Below are 23,035 nucleotides of genomic sequence, written 5' to 3' on the forward strand. Positions count from 1 at the left end.
CGTATCTTTACATGGGACAACACTGAAGATATGCCACTTTGGTACAATGTAAAGTGGTTAGTGTACGGCTTATACAAGGGTATCTGCACATGTTAAGTATTTGGTGCAGAAACTTCTGCATTATTTCTGCATCTCTTGGCAGGAAAAACGCAGCAGCAAAACTGTGCATTTTTGCCGCATTTTGGATGCATTGTTTAAAGACAACCTGTCACCACTTTTTTGCCCAATAAGCTGCAGCCACCACCAGTGGGCTCATATATATAGCATTCTAACATGCTGCATATAAGAGACCAGACTGCTGTGTAGAATATAAAAACACTTTATAATACTCACCTAGAAGGTTGCTCCGGTGCACAACAGTCAGATGGGTGCCCTGAGCAGGGCAGATCAAAGTGCGCCTGCCCAGGACCTCAATGCCGGCGCGTGTGTATGACGTAGATATGTCATGCACCGCGGCTTCAGAATGAGGAAGATGGCGAAAGGGGAGGCGCTGGTCCCGGAGAGCAAAGACGCCCATCTGACCAGTCTGCACCGGAGCGACCTTCTAAGTGAGTATTATAAAGTGATTTTTATGTTCTACACAGCAGCCTGGGCTCTTATATACAGTATGTTAGAATGCTGTATATAAGCAGGGCAGATCAAACTGCACTTGTACAGGACCTCAATGCCGCCTAGTGTGCATGACGTAGGATGTGTCATGCACACAGGCCTTAGAAGAAGGAGGACGGCAATTGCCACAGAGAGGAGGTGCCGGACTGGAGAGAGGAGGTGCCGGACCGGAGAGCAGCAGCACCCATTGTATCGCACCGCTCCCTAGGTGAATATTATAAAAGTTTTTTACATTCTACAGAGTGACCTGGGCTCTTATATACAGTATTCTGGAATGCTGTACATAAGAGCCCACTGGTGGTGGCCGCAGTTTATAGTCGCCAAATCTGGTGATAGGTTCCCTTTAATGGTTGTGCGTTGAGTTATTTAGAGGGCACATTTGTGGACACACGGGGCTCAGTGGGTCCTCTTGTCCGCTGGCCCAGCCGCCTTTAGAAAGACAGCGTGGCTCAGGGCTCATCCCAAACTGAACTCACAACCTCCTTAACCGTGGGCGGAACACTACTCAGACAACACAGGGTGAGGGAATCACAATATTAAGACTTTATTGGATCCCCAAAATATTAATGGCACATAACACATAACCAGCCAACACACAAATGTAACAGGCAACAGAGTCTCACCCTTCCACTTGCTCACCAGGGATTTAGAATGTCCATGTCTCAGAGGTTCCAGGGCTACTTACTCCAATCCAGCAGCACCCCGCTTTTGGCGGGTACCCACCGAGACTGGAATAACGCTAGATTTAGGAAGCTGGCTGAGGTCTGCAAAGTCTGTAGCCAGGTGACTGGATTGTCCCAACCTGGGTTTCCTTCCTTAGGTAGTCTCTGGTATGATGATATAATCCTGGCAGCCAGAGTCGAAATCCCTAGACTGTGGATATGGTCTCCAATCGGAATCAAAGTCCCTAGATTGAAGCCATGTAGCTAAGTGATCCTCTAGTCGGAGCCAAAGTCCCTAGACTGAGTCCACAAGGTATCCTGATCCTCTAGCCAGCTCCTAAGAGCTTAGACTGGATCATGCAAAATCCATCAACCAACTGGTGACTCCAAGAAGTCAACTTTTATAGCCATAGCCTTCCCTTCGGATATACTGTGCCCTTATCGGATTGGTTGTACACGATTGCTTCTCTTATTGGATGAATTTCAATCTGCATGGATAATGTTCATTTAAATGATGTGGATAGAAAGACTGAGGATATTTACATGTAGTCTGGAATGCACAGACTAGACAATGGTCACTGAGGTAATTTACATTAGATTGGCAATATACAACTACATTACAATGAATGCTCAGACGGTCTGGTCCCAAACAATAGTTTAGCAAACATGAGTTAACACACAGAAGAACAATACGTCTGGCTGAATTTTAAGAAATTTAAACCTTGCTAAGCATTGACAGAGTTCAAGTCGTCACAACATTCATTTGTAAATCACCTGAAGAAGGAGCCTTTGTGCTCTGAAAACTTGCTAATATAATTTTTCTGGTTAGCCTATAAAGGTATCACTCCTAATATACTTTTGTCATTCTTGGGACATAGTATTTCAATTGATTTTTCTGGCTAACACGGTACCACAATATTACACTGTATTACACTTTGTTAGAGGGCACACCAAATTTACACCTTTATACAAGCTGTTCACTGACTACTTTACATTGCATCAGAGTTTCAGATCTTCAGTGTCTTCCCATGAAAAGCTATCATGAAATATTTAGAAAAATGTGAGGCGTATACTCACTTTGATATACTGTATACAGTATAAATAAAGGTTATAATAGGTATATACAGTGTAATATATACATATATATATATATATATATATATATACATACTGTATAAATATATATATATATATATATATATATATATATATATATATATATATATACTGTATATATTAGTGTGCGTCTCACAGTGGAAGCAGGTTCAAAATGTTATTGTCTAAAGTTAGTATTCCCTTGTAAAAATGCTTTTATCAATGATGGCTACTTAAAGTGATAATAACAGTGTTGTTTTTTCAGTCCACCATCTTTGCAAGCATGGTTCTGCTAAACCTATCTCACAGCAAGTCTGCTGTCAAACTATCTTCTCTCCCTCCCCCAAGACCAAAGCTGTTTTGGATATTTATAGACATGACTTGTGTCCAGTCAGCTGTCCCTATCACACTCTAGGTATTTGGGAAAAGGGGGAGGCCCATGATCCAAAGAGTTCCAGAGATCTAAATAGTCCCTCTCTTTGCTGCCTTCTCTGTCTGCTTTGTAGGACCTATAGCTGCTACTGTCCCCTAAGATCCTAGGATTTGAGGATTCTAATCTGCTATTGAGCCTAAATTTGGATCTTTACAAAGAGGTAGAGTAATGAGTTCTTCTCTTTTTCAAGCTTAAAATCTTCTAAAAGTTCTATCTTGGGGTCACCCAGGTAAACGTTCTGAAATGCACCATATTCCATTTATGATCTTTGCGATAGTATAAAGATCAATGCATATTCAGCTGTGTAATATAAGGGTCCATGACATATTTCTTTTTTTGATTTGAGGACCATTTAGGGGTGATGAGCTACTGCAATCACAAGGCCCCTACCTGTGCTAAAATCATTAACATTTTACTAGAGTGAATTATGTAATTTATTCATTGTTATCTATTATATTTTTAGGATGTTGTATTTGTTAAAAAATAGTCCTTGTTACATGTGTATTTAAAGGGGAATGTACAAATGTTATTGTACGTGTGGAGCTAAATCCATGGCATGATTATATTAGTTTATTCTCTCATACATCAATGTCCAGGAAGAGGTCATCGGAAATATTTAAATTAATGTATATTTTTTAAACATTTAAATTAATGTTGTATATTTTATCCTTTTGTTATTTATTTATTTTTTTTTAAAAAAATGACTATTAAATGGAAGATTATACGAGAAATTAGCCACGGAGTGATTTTACATAAAAAGTCATGGCCATATATTTAATTCTGGGTATGACAGACGTATGATATATTAGTTCCACATTATTAGCTTTACCTCCTCACTCTATGCTCTATTAAGATGATACTTCAGACTATATTTAGAGAGCAGAGAATTAGGAGGCTCAGCACTTAGATCTGTTCCAAGTCATCTCATTGCTGGTCAATTGTGACAGACAATATCAGTGAGAATACAGGACTCGGAATTACCTCTTTTGTCTTCACCCCCCTTACAACAATGTGCTTACAACCTTGTCTAAAATAAGAATCCGAATGACAAAATATGAAGTCCTAAAAAAATGAGAAAAAAAAATTGATGACAATGATAGTCCTCATCCTGATGACACCTGGATAATGATTCTAGTAGTTTTGCTCTAGATTTTCCAGCATAGAGTGCCACAAAGAATATTTTTGCAGTATGTATATATATATATATGTACAGTATGTATATATATATATATATATATATACACACACACATATATATATATTTTTTTATATATATATATATATATATATATATATATATATATATATATATATTGGAGATAACATTTTAAATAGGATAACTTTCTAGTATTGTTGGGGAAAAATGTTTAACTGCGAAATTTCATACTCGGTGTTGTTGGTCTTTGAATTTATGAATTTATACCTTAAAATATTATACAACACAAGGATTTTTGTACTATTATCCAATTTGCTGGGACAACACTATGGATACATGTGCTCGTACGCTGAACAGCAGATGTTGTCTACGGAGTTAAGAAGTTTTCCTTCCGGTGACAGCTGCGTATAACAACCCAAACACTGAAATAATGAAATAATTGGAAGGAATCTTGAGATTATGCTGCATGTGGTAGACCAATGGATAAAGCTAATTGAGGACTAACTTAATTCTGTTCTTTACTTCCTTTTTAAATAGAATTTTCTGTATAATGTACATTATGTTGTATGACTTGGTTACAAAGTTAGTGCTAGATTTCTAGAAGCGTTAGATAAAAGTTGCATTAACTGTGTCCTTCAGCATGTTTATCTGATCGTAAAAATTTGAGGGCCTGTGATAAATTCAGTGATGAAGAAAACATATGTACGTGGACATAGTAATAGTAGGAAATGTAAAGAGTAACATGACAAGTTCCGGAGGTGAACATGTAGTAAAGGGAACCTGTCAAGTCCCATATACAGTACAGACCAAAAGTTTGGACACCTTCTCATTCAAAGAGTTTTCTTTATTTTCATGACTCTGAAAATTGTAGATTCACATTGAAGGCATCAAAACTATGAATTAACACATGTGGAATGAAATACTTAACAAAAAAAGTGTGAAACAAGTGAAAATGTGTCTTATATTCTAGGTTCTTCAAAGTAGCCACCTTTTCCATTGATTACTGCTTTGCACACTCTTGGCATTCTCTTGATGAGCTTCAAGAGGTAGTCACCAGAAATGGTCTTCCAACAGTCTTGAAGGAGTTCCCAAAGATGCTTAGCACTTGTTGGCCCTTTTGCCTTCACTCTGCGGTCCAGCTCACCCTAAACCATCTCGACTAGGTTCAGGTCTGGTGACTGTGGAGACCAGGTCATCTGGTGTAGCACCCCATCACACTCCTTCTTAGTCAAATAACCCTTACACAGCCTGGAGGTGTGTTTGGGGTCATTGTACTGTTGAAAAATAAATGATGGTCCAACTAAACGTAAACGGGATGGAATAGCATGCCGCTGCAAGATGCTGTGGTAGCACGTGTTGAAGAACCTAGAATATAAAACATATTTTCAGTTGTTTAACACTTTTTTGTTAAGTATTTCATTCGACATGTTTTCATTCATAGTTTTGATGCCTTCAATGTGAATCTACAATTTTCAGAGTCCTGAAAATAAAGAAGACTCTTTGAATGAGAAGGTGTGTCCAAACTTTTGGTCTGTACTGTACACCCAGAACAACGAGCAGTTCTGGGTACATATTTCTAATCCCTGCCTAGCAGTCCCAGGCTATAGTAACATACATAAATAGATCTTTAGAGAAAGTGTTTCTAAAGATCCTTTATGATATGCTAATGAGCACAGGGACTAGTCACAAAGGCATTAGTTCCTGCGCTCATTCCACCCTCTTAGCATGGTAGCAATGCCCATTGCCTCACATCATCAGTTGTGACGCGTGTACCTGTTTCTGCTGTCACTGTTGATCAGAATGTCTGGCACTTCCGATTCCGCGCACTATGAAGCCGGGTGTACACATCCTGGCTTCAAAGAAGTCTAGTGTGCATAACTGGGAGTGCCAGGGACTTCTGATCATGCGCACTGACCCTAAGTGGTGACAGCGGACACAGGTACGTGCATCACCGTTGATTAGGAGAGGCAATGGGCATTGAATAGCATGTGAGCACGCCAACAGGGGTGTGCTTACATGCTAAGAGGGCGGAATGAGCGCAGGCATTAACCTCCTTGCGACTAGTCCCTGCGCTCATTAGCATATCATAAAGGATCTTTAGAAATACTGTTTTCTAAAGATTTATTTATTTGTGCTACTATAGCCTGGGACAGTTTGGCAGGTATTACAATATGCACCCAGAACTGCTCGTGGTTCTGGGTGCATATTGCACTTGACAGGTACACTTTAAGGATATAGAAGTGACAGCTTTTGCATTTCAACTCTTCTGCACTTGTGACATTTCATTATCATTTCATGGTCCTGATGTAACAATGAATGTCTTGTCCTTGTCATTACCATGGCCTTGAGATAATGAAGAATTGAGTCATACTCACTTTTCACTCTTTGTCTGGATTTTTAATCAAGGCTTCTGTCTTGACAGGAATAACCTGGGCAACTTTATTGACAATGTACAAGCATATCCTGACATGTTAAACTCAGTATTTCACGGTGTTTCATGATGTCTAACACAAACTTTAAAACTTTAATGTTACAAGAAAATATGTCAAAATCTGTCATTTCAGATAAGAAAATTACTAGATACTGGTATATATGATCCCCCACCCTGGTACATATCCCCCCATCATGGTTCATAGCCCCCCATCATGGCACATAGCCTCACATCATGTTACATGGCCCCTATCACGCCCACACTTAAAAAACTATTTTACTCACCGTCCCTCAGGTCCCCTGCAGCAAGGCGTTTTCATTTTATGCATGCAGCTGACGGCATGTGGAAGCAAAGCGCTCACTCTGATTAGGTGACACACTCCAACATGCATTCAGCTGCCTGCATGAAATGAGGATTCCGCATTGTGGGGGATCAGAGGTAGGGTGAATATAAGGTTTTTTAAGTGTGCGGTGTGGTGCATACAGCTGATTAACATGTGAGCGCCGCGCTCCCACATATTGTCAGTTGCTGGGATACTATACTCGCTGTTCCCCATGCCCGGGATGGTAGGAGAGAAGGGAATATAAAGTTTCTTTTAGTAAGCGGGCACATGTGATAGCGCAGCAGCTGCTCGTAACTCAGATTTATGCTTGCATCATGAAGGAAAAAAGAGCAACGTCTCGTATCTTGAAGTATTTGTAAATTCAGGTCAACTCAGTCAAGGTATTACTGTGAGTATATATATATATATATATATATATATATATATATATATATATATACATACATATATATATATTTCTTTTTTAAGTGCTGCTTTAGCTCGATCTCAAGCAATGGTAACTTGATGGATGTCTGTAGGAAGATTGATCTTGTGGAAGCCTAGGTTGGTCCACCAGGATCTTCTCCATTTTCTTGATTGTATCAAGACATTAGGTTGTTGGTCTTTCTCTTTGCCTTGTTCCTTCTACACTGTGTGTAGAATTATTAGGCAAGTTGTATTTTAGAGGATTTTTTTTTATTACTGATTAACAACTATGTTCTCAATCCACCCAAAAGACTCATAAATATCAAAGCTTAATATTTTTGGAACTTGGAGTGTTTTTTTTTTAGATTTGGCTATCTTTGGAGGATATCTCTTTGTGCAGGTAACTATTACTGTGTAGAATTATTAGGCAACTTAATAAAAAACAAATATATTTTCATCTCACTTGTTCAGTTTCACCAGGTAAACTAATATAACTGCACAAAATTTAGAAATAAACATTAATGACATGCAAAAACAAAACTCAAAAAAATTAGTGACCAATATAGCCATGTTTTTCATGTCTGTTTATGACACTCAACAGCCTACTATCCATAGATTCTGTCAGTTGCTTGATCTGTTTACGATCAACATTTCGTGCAGCAGCCACCACAGCCTCCCAGACACTGTTCTGAGAGGTGTACTGTTTTCCCTCCCTGTAGATCTCACATTTTATGAGGGACCACAGGTTCTCTATGGGGTTCAGATCAGATGAACAAGGGGGCCATGTCATTATTTTTTCATCTTTTAGACCTTTACTGGCCAGCCACGCTGTGGAGTAGTTGGATGCATGTGATGGAGCATTGTCCTGCATGAAAATCATGTTGTTTTTGAACGATACCAACTTCTTCCTGTACCACTGCTTGAAGAAGTTGTCTTGCAGAAACTGGCAGTAGGTCTGCGAGTTGAGCTTCACTCCATCCTCAACCCAAAAAGGTCCCACAAGTTCATCTTTGATAATACCAGACCATACAAGTACCCCACCTCCACCTTGCTGGCATCAGAGTCGGAGTGGAGCTCTCTGCCCTTTACTGATCCAGCCTCTGGCCCATCCATCTGGCCCATCAAGAGTCACTCTCATTTCATCAGTCCATAAAACCTTTGAAAAATCAGTCTTAAGTTATTTCTTGGCCCAGTCTTGAAGTTTTATCTTATGTTTCTTATTCAAAGGTGGTCGTTTTTCAGCTTTCCTTACCTTGGACATGCCCCTGAGTATGGCACACCTTGTGCTTTTTGATACTCCAGTAACGTTGCAGCTCTGAAATATGACCAAACTGGTGGCAAATGGCATCTTGGCAGCTTTACGCTTGGTTTTCCTCAATTCATGGGCAGTTATTTTGCACCTTTTTGCCCAATATGTTTCTTGCGACCCTGTTGGCTATTTGCCATGAAACGCTTGTTTGTTCAGTGATCACACTTCAAAAGTTTGGCAATTTCAATACTGCTGCATCCCTCTGCAAGACATCTCACAATTTTGGACTTTTCAGAGCCCTTCAAATCTCTCTTCTGACCCATTTTGCCAAAAGATATGAAGTTGCCTAATAATTAAGCACACCTTATATAGGGTGTTGATGTCATTGCACCACACCCCTCCTCATTACAGAAATGCACATGACCTGATTTCCTTAATTGGTAGTTGGCTCTCAAGCCTATTCAGCTTGGAGTAGGACAACATGTATAAAAATTATCATGTGATCATTATACTCATTTGCCTAATAATTCTGCACACAGTGTATTCTTTCGACCATTATGTCCTTCTCCAGTGATTCGTATGATGTGTTCAATGTAGGCAAGTCATAGCTTGGTGATCTTTGCTTTGATTGACATGTCCGGGTTCCTTTGTTCCAAAATTAATTTGTTTCTTCTTTCCATCCATGGTACTGATAACATCAGTATTAAGTACCACATTTTTGATTCATCTACTGCCTTGACTCTTTATTGTCCAGATTTTGCATTCATTTGTTACTTTAGAGACCATATATATATATATATATATATATATATATATATATACATATATATATATATGTATATATATATATATATATATATATATATATATATATACACAGTTAGGTCCAGAAATATTTGGACAGTGACACAAGTTTTGTTGTTTTAGCTGTTTACAAAAACATGTTCAGAAATACAATTATATATATAATATGGGCTGAAAGTGCACACTCCCAGCTGCAATATGAGAGTTTTCACATCCAAATCGGAGAAAGGGTTTAGGAATCATAGCTCTGTAATGCATAGCCTCCTCTTTTTCAAGGGACCAAAAGTAATTGGACAAGGGACTCTAAGGGCTGCAATTAACTCTGAAGGCATCTCCCTCGTTAACCTGTAATCAATAAAGTAGTTACAAGGTCTGGGGTTGATTACAGGTGTGTGGTTTTGCATTTGGAAGCTGTTGCTGTGACCAGACAACATGCGGTCTAAGGAACTCTCAATTGAGGTGAAGCAGAACATCCTGAGGCTGAAAAAAAAGAAAAAATCCATCAGAGAGATAGCAGACATGCTTGGAGTAGCAAAATCAACAGTCGGGTACATTCTGAGAAAAAAGGAATTGACTGGTGAGCTTGGGAACTCAAAAAGGCCTGGGCGTCCACGGATGACAACAGTGGTGGATGATCGCCGCATACTTTCTTTGGTGAAGAAGAACCCGTTCACAACATCAACTGAAGTCCAGAACACTCTCAGTGAAGTAGGTGTATCTGTCTCTAAGTCAACAGTAAAGAGAAGACTCCATGAAAGTAAATACAAAGGGTTCACATCTAGATGCAAACCATTCATCAATTCCAAAAATAGACAGGCCAGAGTTAAATTTGCTGAAAAACACCTCATGAAGCCAGCTCAGTTCTGGAAAAGTATTCTATGGACAGATGAGACAAAGATCAACCTGTACCAGAATGATGGGAAGAAAAAAGTTTGGAGAAGAAAGGGAACGGCACATGATCCAAGGCACACCACATCCTCTGTAAAACATGGTGGAGGCAACGTGATGGCATGGGCATGCATGGCTTTCAATGGCACTGGGTCACTTGTGTTTATTGATGACATAACAGCAGACAAGAGTAGCCGGATGAATTCTGAAGTGTACCGGGATATACTTTCAGCCCAGATTCAGCCAAATGCCGCAAAGTTGATCGGACAGCGCTTCATAGTACAGATGGACAATGACCCCAAGCATACAGCCAAAGCTACCCAGGAGTTCATGAGTGCAAAAAAGTGGAACATTCTGCAATGGCCAAGTCAATCACCAGATCTTAACCCAATTGAGCATGCATTTCACTTGCTCAAATCCAGACTTAAGACGGAAAGACCCACAAACAAGCAAGACCTGAAGGCTGCGGCTGTAAAGGCCTGGCAAAGTATTAAGAAGGAGGAAACCCAGCGTTTGGTGATGTCCATGGGTTCCAGACTTAAGGCAGTGATTGCCTCCAAAGGATTCGCAACAAAATATTGAAAATAAAAATATTTTGTTTGGGTTTGGTTTATTTGTCCAATTACTTTTGACCTCCTAAAATGTGGAGTGTTTGTAAAGAAATGTGTACAATTCCTACAATTTCTATCAGATATTTTTGTTCAAACCTTCAAATTAAACGTTACAATCTACACTTGAATTCTGTTGTAGAGGTTTCATTTCAAATCCAATGTGGTGGCATGCAGAGCCCAACTCGCGAAAATTTTGTCACTGTCCAAATATTTCTGGACCTAACTGTATATATATATATATTGCAGACCAAACATTTGGACATACCTTCTCATCTCTAGAACAACTATTAAGAGGAGATTATGTGCAGAAGGCCGTCATGGTAAAATAGCTACTAGGAAACTACTGCTAAGGACAGGCAACAAGCAGAAGAGACTTATTTGAGCTAAAGAACACAAGGAATGGACATTAGACCAGTGGAAATCTGTGCGTTGGTCTGATGAGTCCAAATTTGAGATCTTTGGATCCAATTACCGTGTCTTTGTAGAAAAGGTGAACGGATGGACTCTACATGGCTGGTTCCCACCGTGAAGCATGGAGGAGGAGGTGTGATGGTGTGGGGGTGCTTTGATGGTGACACTGTTGGGGATTTATTCAAAATTGAAGGCATACTAAACCAGCATGGCTACCACAGCATCTAGCAGCGGCATACTATTCCATCCGGTTTACGTTTAGTTGGACCATCATTTCTTTTTCAACAGGACAATGACCCCAAACACACCTCCAGGCTGTGTAAGGGCTATTTCACTAAAGGCTACTTTACACACTGCGATATCGGTCCCGATATCGCTAGTGTGGGTACCCGCCCCCATCTGTTGCGCGACACGGGCATATCGCTGCCCGTGCCGCACAATATTGCCCACAGCCGTCACACATACTTACCTGTCCGGCGACGTCGCTGTGACCGGCAAACCGCCTCCTTTCTAAGGGGGGGCGGTCCGTGCGGCGTCACAGCGACGTCACTGAAACGTCACTGAACCGCCGCCCAATAGCAGCGGAGGGGCGGAGATGAGCGGGACGTAACATCCCGCCCACCTCCTTCCTTCCGCATAGCGGCCGGGAGGCAGGTAAGGGGAGCTTCCTCGTTCCTGCGGCGTCACACGCAGCGATGTGTGCTGCCGCAGGAATGAGGAACAACCTCGTTACTGCTGTAGTAACGAGATTTGAGAATGGACCCCCGTGTCGCCGATTAGCGATTTTGCACGTTTTTGCAACGATGCAAAATCGCTTATCGATGTCACACGCAACGGCATCGCTAATGCGGCCGGATGTGCGTCACGAATTCCGTGACCCCAACGACTCCGCTTTAGCGATATCGTAGCGTGTAAAGCCCGCTTCAGAAGGAGAGTGATGGGATGCTACGCCAGATGACCTGGCCTCCACAGTCACCAGACCTGAACCCAATCGAGATGGTTTGGGGTGAGCTGGACCGCAGAGTGAAGGCAAAAGGGCTAACAAGTGCTAAGCATGTCTGAGAACTCCTTCAAGACTTTTGGAAGACCATTTCTGGTGACTACCTCTTGAAGCTCATCAAGAGAATGCCAAGAGTGTGCAAAGCAGTAATCAAAGCAAAAGGTGGCTACTTTGAAGAACCTAGAATATAAGACATATTTTCCGTTGTTTCACACTTATTTAAGTATTTCATTCGACATGTTTTCATTCATAGTCTTGATGTCTTCAATGTGAATCTATAATTTTTAGAGTCATGAAAATAAAGAAAACTCTTTGAATGAGAAGGTGTGTCCAAACTTTTGGTCTGTACTGTATATATATATATATTTTCCCCACTTTGTATACAGTCATATGAAAAAGTTTGGGCACCCCTATTAATGTTAACCTTTTTTCTTTATAACAATTTGGGTTTTTGCAACAGCTATTTTAGTTTCATATATCTAATAACTGATGGACTCAGTAATATTTCTGGATTGAAATGAAGTTTATTGTACTAACAGAAAATGTGCAATCCGCATTTAAACAAAATTTGACTGGTGCAAAAGTATGGGCACTCTTATCAATTTCTTGATTTGAACACTCCTAACTATTTTTTACTGACTTACTAAAGCACTAAATTGGTTTTGTAACCTCATTGAGCTTTGAACTTCATAGGCAGGTGTATCCAATCATGAGAAAAGGCCACTTGCAAGTTGTTCTATTTGAATCTTCTATGACGAGTGGCATCATGGGCTCCTCAAAACAACTCTCAAATGATCTGAAAACAAAGATTCAACATAGTTGTTCAGGGGAAGGATACAAAAAATTGTCTCAGAGATTTAAACTGTCAGTTTCCACTGTGAGGAACATAGTAAGGAAATGGAAGAACACAGGTACAGTCCTTGTTAAGCCCAGAAGTGGCAGGCCAAGAAAAATATCAGAAAGGCAGAGAAGAAGAATGGTGAGTCATGGACAATCCACAGACCACCTACAAAGACCTGCAGCATCATCTTGCTGCAGATGGTGTCAATGTGCATCAGTCAACAATACAGCGCACGTTGCACAAGGAGAAGCTGTATGGGAGAGTGATGCAAAAGAAGCCATTTCTGCAAGCATGCCACAAACAGAGTCGCCTGAGGTATGCAAAAGCACATTTGGACAAGCCAGTTACATTTTGGAAGAAGGTCCTGTGGACTGATGAAACAAAGATTGAGTTGTTTGGTCATACAAAAGGCGTTATGCATGGAGGCAAAAATCACGGCATTCCAGGAAAAGCACTTGCTACCCACAGTAAAATTTGGTGGAGGTTCCATCATGCTTTGGGGCTGTGTGGCCAATGCCGGCACCGGGAATCTTGTTGAAGTTGAGGGTCGCATGGATTCAACTCAGTATCAGCAGATTCTTGACAATTATGTGCAAGAATCAGTGACGAAGTTGAAGTTACGCAGGGGATGGATATTTCAGCAAGACAATGATCCAAAACACCGCTCCAAATTTACTCAGGCATTCATGCAGAGGAACAATTACAATGTTCTGGAATGGCCATCCCAGTCCCCAGACCTGAATATCATTGAAAATCTGTGGGATGATTTGAAGCGTGCTGTCCATGCTCGGCGACCATCAAACTTAACTGAACTGGAATTGTTTTGTAAACAGGAATGGTCAAAAATACCTTCATCCAGGATCCAGGAACTCATTAAAAGCTACAGGAAGCGACTAGAGGCTGTTATTTTTGCAAAAGGAGGACCTACAAAATATTAATGTCACTTTTATGTTGAGGTGCCCATACTTTTGCACCGGTCAAATTTTGTTTAAATTCGGATTGCACATTTTCTATTAGTACAATAAACCTCATTTCAATCCAGGATAATTAGCAAAGGAATCACCAATTGGTGTTTCTACAGGGACAATACTCACGAATAGGTTAGTGAAAAGCACCAGTGAGGGATTAAATATAAAACTTAGCTTTTAATTTTTCAGTTAAAATTATGCAAATTATTAAAAAAATACACACAGGATCACCCTGCGGGTAGCCAAAGGTCCATATTCCCACACCACGTAAGGGTACCTTTGGACAATTACCATTAGGGGGTAACCACCATGTGTGTTGGGGATTAGTAAGGTCAAATTGTCAATATGCAATAGTAATATCAGGGATTTAGGACAGTGGTCCCCCTACCCTATAAAAACGTACTTCTAAATATAGCAGTCCCATAAAGACAGCGAAACACAGCTTTAAGCTGTCAATATGCAAAGATAATACCAGGGATTAAGGACAGTGGTCCCCCTATCCTATAAGCATGTACTTTTAGATATAGCAATCCCATAAAGACAACAAAATACAACTTTGACCACTTTCTCATATATCCAACACATAAGTAAAGCAAAGATAAGGAAGGATCTCACCCATTTAGATGATCTTCCAATGCTTTAAACAGCAAACTCTCGTAGGAGGGGTCACAGCAGGGTTTGAGATCCGGGCTTGATGTAACTTGCCCTAAGCCCCCTTGACTCCCGTCCTTACAAGGACGGTCCACATCTGAACCTATACCCTTGTATGATAATGCCCCACATGCCTCCCGAGTCCCGACGCGTTTCGTCACAGGTGGTGACTCCTCAGGGGACCAAGCATGGGTGAAGATAAAGAGGGCCAAAAAGGTTGTTTGGCACCTGCAGGGTCCACACATCAAATGCTGCAAAAAAAAGATTTTGACAGACAGAATAAAAGAAAAATTCCAGACAATCACATTGTATGATTTTTAAATAATTAATTTGCAATTTATTGCATGAAATAAGTATTTTATACAATAGAAAAACAGAACTTAATATTTGGTACAGAAACTTTTGTTTGCAATTACAGAGGTCAGACGTTTCCTATAGTTCTTGACGAAGTTTGCACACACTGCAGCAGAGATTTTTGCTCACTCCTCCATTCAGATCTTTTCCAGATGTTTCATCTTTCAAGGCTGTCACTGAGCAACATTGAATTTCAGCTCACTCCATAGATTTTCTATTGGGTTCAGGTCTGGAAACTGCCTAGGCCACTCCAGGACTTTGAAAAGCTTACTACGGAGTCATTCTTTAGTTTCCCTCGCTGTGTGTTTCAGGTCTTCATGCTGGAAGACCCAGCCATGACCCATCTTCAATGCTCTTACTGAGGGAAGGAGGTTGTTGGCCAAAATCTCGCAATACATGACTCCATCCATTCACCCTTAAGTCCGGTGCAGAAAAGCTCCCCCAAAGTATGAAGTTTCCCTCCCATGTTTTACAGTTGGGATGGTGTTCTTGAGGTTGTACTCATTCTTCTTCCTCTAAAATGGAGAGTGGACTTGATACCAAATAGTTCTATTTTGGTCTCATCTAACTACATGACAGTCTCCCTTGCCTCTTCTTGATCATCTAGATGGTCATTGGCAAACTTCAAACTGGCCTAGACATGAGTAGCGGAATCTTGCATGTCCTGCAGGATTTTAATCCATGATTGCGCATTGAGTTAATAATGGTATTATTTGAGACTGTGGTCCCAGCTCTCTCCAGGTCATTAACCAGGTGCTCCTGTATAGTTATTGTCTGATTCCTGACCTTTCTCAGAATCATCCTTAGCCCACGAGACGAGATCTTGCATGATGCCCCAGACAGCATAAGATTTATAGTCATCTTGTGTTACCTTATATTTTCTAATAATTACACCAACAGTTGTTTCCTTCTCACCGAGCTGTTTGCCTATTGTCCTGTAGCTCATCCCAGCCTTGTGCAGGTTAACAGTGTTTTTCATTGGTGTCCTTAGACAACTCTCTGAACTTGGCCATGGTGGAGAGGTTGGAGCGTGATTGATTGTGTGGACAGATGTCTTATATACAGGTAACAAGTTCAAACAGGTGCAATTAATACAAGTAATGAGTGCAGAGTAGGAGGGCTTCTTAAAGGGAAAAATAACAGGTCTGTAAGAGCCAGAATTCCTGCTGGTGGGTAGGTGATCAAATACTTATTTCGTGAAATAGAATGCAAATCAATTACCGTATTTTTCAGACTATAAGACGCACTTTTTTCTCCCAAATGTTGGGAGAAAGTGGAGGGTGCGTCTTATAGTCCGAATGTATACTATGGGGAATAAGGGTGCTGTGGTGAAGCGGGTCATTGGCGGCATGAGCAGGCTGTAGCAGTACCTACCATGACCACGTAAGCCCGCTCATTAGCCTCCTTTCAATGAACTGCATCCTCCCGCCCATCATCTCTCAGTGCTGAAGCCGGTGCTGACAGGTGGGCGGGATGATGGGCAGGGGATGCACGCATAATTACCAGCCGGCCCATATGATCATCCCTGGCAACTACAGCCTGGAGTGATCATGTGTGGCTATATTCACTGCAGTGAATAAGTATACTCACCAGACACCGATCCCTGCAGCAGCACAATGTCCTCCTGTCTGTGCCGGCCCGCTGATGTGTGTGGAGAGCAGTGTGCACAGTGATGACATCATTGTTGTGCGCACGGCTCACATGGGTCATTGGTGCTGCTGCTGGCACCGACAGGAAGATGAGCAATGCTGTGTGGAGCGAGGAAAGGTGAGTATAAACATTTATTTTTTGTGTGTTATAGGATGCAGGCCATTTACCAGGATGGGGGTATATAGCAGGATGGTGGCACATATCAGGATGTGGGTATATACCTGGATGAGGGCACATACCAGGATGGTGAACATATATACAAGGATGGGGATCATATACAAGGCAGGAGGATCATTACCAGAATGGGGTACCTTAGTAGAGAATTTGGGGACATTACCCCCATAATAGTGTCAGCAGCAGATCCTCGCCCCATAACAGTGTGTCATGACCACATTTTTTGCTTAAAATTTTATTTTCCAATTTTCCTCCTCTAAAACCAGGGTGCGTCTTATGGTCCGGTGTGTCTTATAGTCCGAAAAATACAGTATGTAAAAATCATACAATGTGATTTCTGGATTTTTGGGGAGATTTTGTCAGTAACAGTTGAAGTGTATCCATGATAAAAATTACCGTCCTATAGCTTTTTTGTAGGTGGGAAAACTTGCAAAATTGGCCGTATATCAAATACATATATTTGTTACTAATCATCACTCTATCAACGTGGCATTAGTTCATCATCGGTGGCTAATCTTCCATGCCATTTAAAGTCTCATAGACTCCCATCATTCAGCCAAGGCAACCTCCTGTTCTTTTGAGGGTGCTCGTTCCTGGTTGACACTGGTAGACACAGACAGAAAAGGGCCACTGCGTAAGAACAACAAATGGGCCCTTTGGAGATAGAAATGGACCACCTTACCTCTTGTGCCCATGTGCGGCCACACAGGTTACACCAATGATATGTGCGGCCCTACTGGTTGCAATCCACTTAGCTGAGCATGCCCTTTTGCAACCCTTTCTATAAGCAACTTTGACTGTCCCTGAAAATCAGGAAGACCTATGATCTCTGAAATTACAAATTTTGCATTCTTCCTAGCACTGTACCATATGTACATACCCATATGTATCTGCAGTTATCTTAGGCCTTTTATTTGCGATCCTGAGACACAACTAGGAGCATCCAGAAGGTCAACATTCCTGCACATCTTACTCAAGTTATATATGTAGCACCCACGGGCAGGGGTTAAATACTGGTCGCCGGGCCGGTGATGTCGGGTCTGGGATGTCACGGGTTGCCCCGCCCGGCTTCGTGGCTCCGAGGTGTACACCAATAGGGGGAATGGAGATGGGATGAGGATGGGTGATGGGAGTTGTCTCGTGACGCCAACTGCGGTATACTGCCAGGAATTAGCCGCCGTTGCTGCAGACGCTGTGCTCTGGGGCAGATGGCATCGCAGCTACGGTAGTTCAGCTTCCCGCAGGTGAAGCTAGGCCCCAGGGAGGATGATGGTGGTGGCCGTTGGCACCGAAGCGCTTGGCGACGGCACTGGCAATAACAGGACGACACAGGGGGCTGCGGTCCAAGATCATTTTACTCACAGTATTGTCGTCACCCTCGGAGTGTTGGTTTCCACTGTGATGGGCCCCAGCCGTTTCCGGATAGTTCACAGGCTACCACCGGTGTTGTAAACTGAGAGACCTTCCTTTCTGTGTGTGGATCCCCGTTACTTGAAGTTACTTGGGGACCCCGGTGTTCTTGGCTTTAGTTCCCATCCCGTCCACAGGCATCGCAAATCCATTGTTGGGCCTGACCGTGATCAAGACTCCTGGTTTTATGTGCTGCTGTGCCCCGGAACTTGTAGTGGCTAGATTGACGTGAAATCCCCCTATCCAGCAGATTCTGTTGGTGCAATCTGAAGTGTACACCACCTTAGGGTTCTGCACCCTAACTGCGCTGGTACTGAAGGAGCTATTAAGCTCTACCTCCAGCTACTGTGTTGCTCCTCTGTCTCTCCAGCTCACTCAGTCGGGCTGGTCCTAACAGGGAAAGCTCTAAAGCACTCTCCCCTGCGACTGTGTTGTTCTGTGTCCAGGACTATTTTGAAGTAAAAGCCTGCATGTTCCTCACTTCCCTCATGCTGCCCCCCACCAGTTCCAGTGGCTGGTTGCTAAGCTGTGTGTTGTGTAATTGCTGACCCACTTCCTGGCTGTGTTGTGTAAGTGAAAACCAGTGGTTAACCTCTTCCTTACCTGGGATGAGTATTGCATTCACCTTAAGTGAGATGCAATACCCTGTGGCGACCGAGCCTCAGGGACACCACATATACTACTCAATAGAATCACATTCACAGTACATCTACATTTAGTAAGAGAGCATGCACCCTGTTCATGAATGTTATGAATGAAGGAATAATTTTGGTGCGCTATTACTAGGGTGAGCAATTGATAAATTCCCTCCCTGCTCCAGATCAACAGTAATTAGTGGGTAACTTTAGACGTAAACAATAGAGATGGGTGGACTTGCAGATAACCAGCACCGACGGGTCCCTGTTCTCTCTTTTTTTTTTTTTAAATCTGGATCCGGTCTGGAATTCGGCCACCATATAAGTCTATGGGGAACAGAATACGGAGATTAAAAATGGTGGTTGAAGGGGTAGGGGAATGGGAGCAAGCATGCTGTACTTACTAAGGCTCCGGAATGATTGTACGCTGCTCCCAGGCCTCGCATTCACATTCTGGGCCGCTAATTACTGCTGATGCATATGCACTGCTTTCCCCGCCCACTGGCACCTGTGATTAGTTGCAGTCAGATGTGCCCCCAGCCTGAGTGTCAGCGTGTCAGCTGACTGTAACCAACCACAGGCACCAGGACAGCCAGTGGGCAGGGAAAGCAGTGTATAATAGAAGCGGGGGTTTGGGGGTAAGACCCTAGATGGGGGGGATGTGCAGATCTCTGCGCTCGCAATGTTTCCTCCTCTGCTCATCCTGTTATTTCAGCAATATTACCTTTTATCATGCCCTAGCAGCACATCCTGATTGCAGCCTCCAGCTCTGATGGGGTTAATCTGTCTTCTGACTTCCTGGATTCAGTTCCTACAACTTCCATAATCCTTTGCGGAGGCAGCAGTCTGTATCTCACACCCACTCAGATCTCCATCCAAAGACTCCTCCCTGCTCTCTTTCCTGTCTTTGCATGTTATTCACTGAGAGAAATCACATCAGTGACACAGCAGCAGCTCCAAGCTCTGCACAATACACACACACATACACACTGCTCTGCACTCACACACTGTGCACATACTGCGCTCTGCTCATCCTCCATTCCTCATGCGATAACATACTCACCCGACATGACTCCTCCTCTCCATCTCCTCTCACTCCTGGTGCTGGTCGGACACAGCTGCAGGATGGGTAAGCCCTCCTCTTGATACTGAAGCAAGCATTGTTGACCTTAGGGAGATCAACATATCCACTGCGGAGACACCATCACGTGTTTCTCAACGCAGTGATTCTAGAGCATTGCCCCCTGGGAAGTATGCAAATAAGAAAGCCGCGGAGACACCATCACGTGTTTCTCAACGCTGGCAGGAAACTAGTTTCCTGCCAGCGTTGAGAAACACGTGATGGTGTCTCCGCGGCTTTCTTATTTTCTCCTCTTGATACTGGGCTGTGACATGCGGCGATTACCGCCCACAGCCCAGTCACTCACGATCAGAGGCAGGTGCTGCTGATGTAATCTCAACTGTTAGAGCCCGGAAGTTGACATGACATCAGTGGACGCCAGAGGCCACAGCACTAGAGATGAGCCACCCCCCTAGCGTTCGAGTTCGGTTCGAATCGAAGAACGGAGCCTTAGTTCAATGAACGTTCGATGAACCAACTCAAACCCCATTGAAAACAATGGCAGGCAAACACATAGAAACATATAGAAAACACCTTCTAAGGTGTCCAAAGGTGACAAACAAGTCCCAAGACACCACAAACACATGGGAAAGTGACAAGGACATAGAGTCATGCAAAAACAAAAGAGCTGGATGAGTAAAAAGAGGAGGAGACACAGATAGGCATGTCATGCCCTTCTAAAATCATGTAAAACACAGCAAGGGGACTCCAAGCAGAGTCTCCCTTTTTTCCAAAAATTGGGCCACACACACCACTTCAGTGGCATCACTTGTGCCCCAGTTGCAAACTGGACATGTTGATTTGCATCACGCACATTCACAAATACGCCAGCCTTAACTGTCCCCAGGATGACACCGGGGTAGGTAGCAAAGTCCTCGCTGAACCATGACTTGTTCATCTTGTATCATTTTTAAAAACACAGCAAGAGGACTCCAAACAGAGTCTCCCTTTTTCCAAAAATTGGGCCACACACACCACTTCAGTGGCATCACTTGTGCCCCAGTGGCAAACTGGACAGGTTGATTTGCATCAAGCACATTCCAAAATATGCCAGTCTTTACTCTCCCCGGGATGGCACAGGGGTAGTAAAGGCCTTGCGGATTCATGACTTGTTCATCTTGATGAACGTTAGTCTGTCCACATTGTCACTGGACAGACGTCTGCACTTATCTGTCAGCACACACCCAGCAGCACTGAAGACACGTTCAGAGACAACGCTGGCTGAGGGACACGACAAGATCTCCAAGGCGTAAGTGGCGAGTGTGAAGATGTAATTTACCCTCTCACTGTATATGCTGTGATACTATGTCATGATATGTATATTTCCCTGTCATTTATTTTGTATAATATGTCATGTAACTTTTCCCTGGTTGTATTAGTTGTAATTCATGTATTTCCTTGGGGGAGCTACTGGTCTCAATGTGTCTCTCTCATACAATTGCAGTCTTGGCATCTAATGTGATTATGTAAATAGCCTGTAGTCTTCTATCCAGAGTTGTATATCTAGTCTGTAATTGCATTGGCCAGTGAAGGAATAGTCATTGTTCTGCACAGCAGGGGATCCCTTCATCTACTGTGGCTGGCAGACATATGGGAGCCCTGTGATGGACCAAACCATTGATGATAGTATGTGGGACCCCTACCCCCTGAACATGGTGGGCTGGTCAAGGAGCACAGACATTGCATTTCCCTTTTTGTAACTTCAGAGTGAGCTGAAACTTGGAAGAAGAAGGAGCTCCCAGCCTGGGTGGCTGTGGACACGGACGGAGCTAGGCCTGCGTGGCAGCCCGTGGGATTGTGTGGAACTCTTTGGACTACTGTAAGGACGATTGCTTTGTTATCTGGTCCGAGGATTGTCGGGAAGGGCCCCCGAATCTGTTTTACGTGGACTTATCGTGTGCTGTTCCAGTGTTCTTGTGAATAAACCTGTTGGATCGTCCCTCGGCCTCGTCCATCCTTTGCTCTGTTGTACACCCCCGTCACAGCGAGCTCAGGCCATTTTTCAAGATTGAGTAACAGCTTCTGCTGATACTCCTGCATACATGCGTCCCTTTCTATGGCTGGAATTATTTTGCCAAATTTGGTCTTGTATCGGGGATCTAATAGTGTGGCAACCCAGTAGTCATCATTACTTCTAATTCGGACAATCCGCTGGTCATGTTGTAGGTAGTGCAGCAAGAAGGCGCTCATGTGTCTTGCGCATCCATGCGGACCAAGACCTTGCTGTGTTTGTAGTGGCGAAGTGATAACCGTGCTTCCTTCCTCTGACATCTCCCCCCAACCTCGTTCAACCGAAATTTGACCAAGGTCTCCCTCATCTGCTGAGTCTTCCATACACATCGACAGTTCGTCCTCCATTTCTTCCTGGTCTCCTGCACATTCATCAACAGTTTGGCTTCAACCATGCACCCTTGTTAATCCCTCTCCCCCACCGTCCGATGCTTGCTTGGTGATGCTGAACGTTTGGACCTTGAAAATGTTGGTATCCCTTCCGCACATGAATCCTCCTGTACTTCCTCCCCTTCCTCTTATCCCACCCCCTGACTCCGAATAGTGTTTAGAATGTGCTCCAGCATGTAAATGACTGGAATTGTCATGCTGATAATGGCATTGTCAGCGCTAAACATATTCGTCGCTCAGGTCGAAAATGTGCAGAAGGGTGCATAGGTCCTTGATCTGAGACCACTCTAGCAGCATGATCTGTCCCACCTCTGCATCTCGTTGGCCCAGGCTATACGTCATAAAGTATTGCAGCAGGGCTCGGCGGTGCTGACACAGTCGCTGCAACATGTGGAGAGGCGAATTCCAGCGTGTCGCCACATCACATTTCAAGCGGTGAACCGGCAGGCCGAAAGACTTCTGGAGCGATGCAAGTCGGTCAGCTGCGCCGGTTGAATGGCGGAAGTGAGCAGAGAGTGACCGTGCCCTTTGCAGAAGCCCATCTAGGCCGGGATAGTGGGTTAAAAATTGCTGGACAGCAAGGTTCAACACGTGAGCCATACAAGGCACATGTATCACCTTGCCCCGGCGAAGGGCCGCACCCAGGTTTGCTGCATTGTTGCACACGGCCTTCCCTGGCTGCAGGTTGAGTGGAGACAACCATTTACTAAACTCAGTCTCCAGAGCTGACCACAA

General features: G+C 43.1%; 1 protein-coding gene across 1 annotated transcript in view; it reads left to right on the top strand.

The window, feature by feature from the left end:
• Positions 1-2,832: 2,832 nt before the first annotated feature.
• Positions 2,833-23,035, top strand: part of MYO18B (myosin XVIIIB) — a 1,019,172-nt gene continuing 998,969 nt past the window's right edge. The window contains exon 1 of the mRNA XM_075320057.1: positions 2,833-2,959. The gene's annotated coding sequence lies outside the window, so the exon portion shown is untranslated. The remainder of the gene's footprint in view (positions 2,960-23,035) is intronic.

The sequence above is a fragment of the Anomaloglossus baeobatrachus genome, chromosome 1 (assembly GCF_048569485.1).
Source record: "Anomaloglossus baeobatrachus isolate aAnoBae1 chromosome 1, aAnoBae1.hap1, whole genome shotgun sequence".
Classification (NCBI taxonomy): Eukaryota; Metazoa; Chordata; class Amphibia; order Anura; family Aromobatidae; genus Anomaloglossus; species Anomaloglossus baeobatrachus.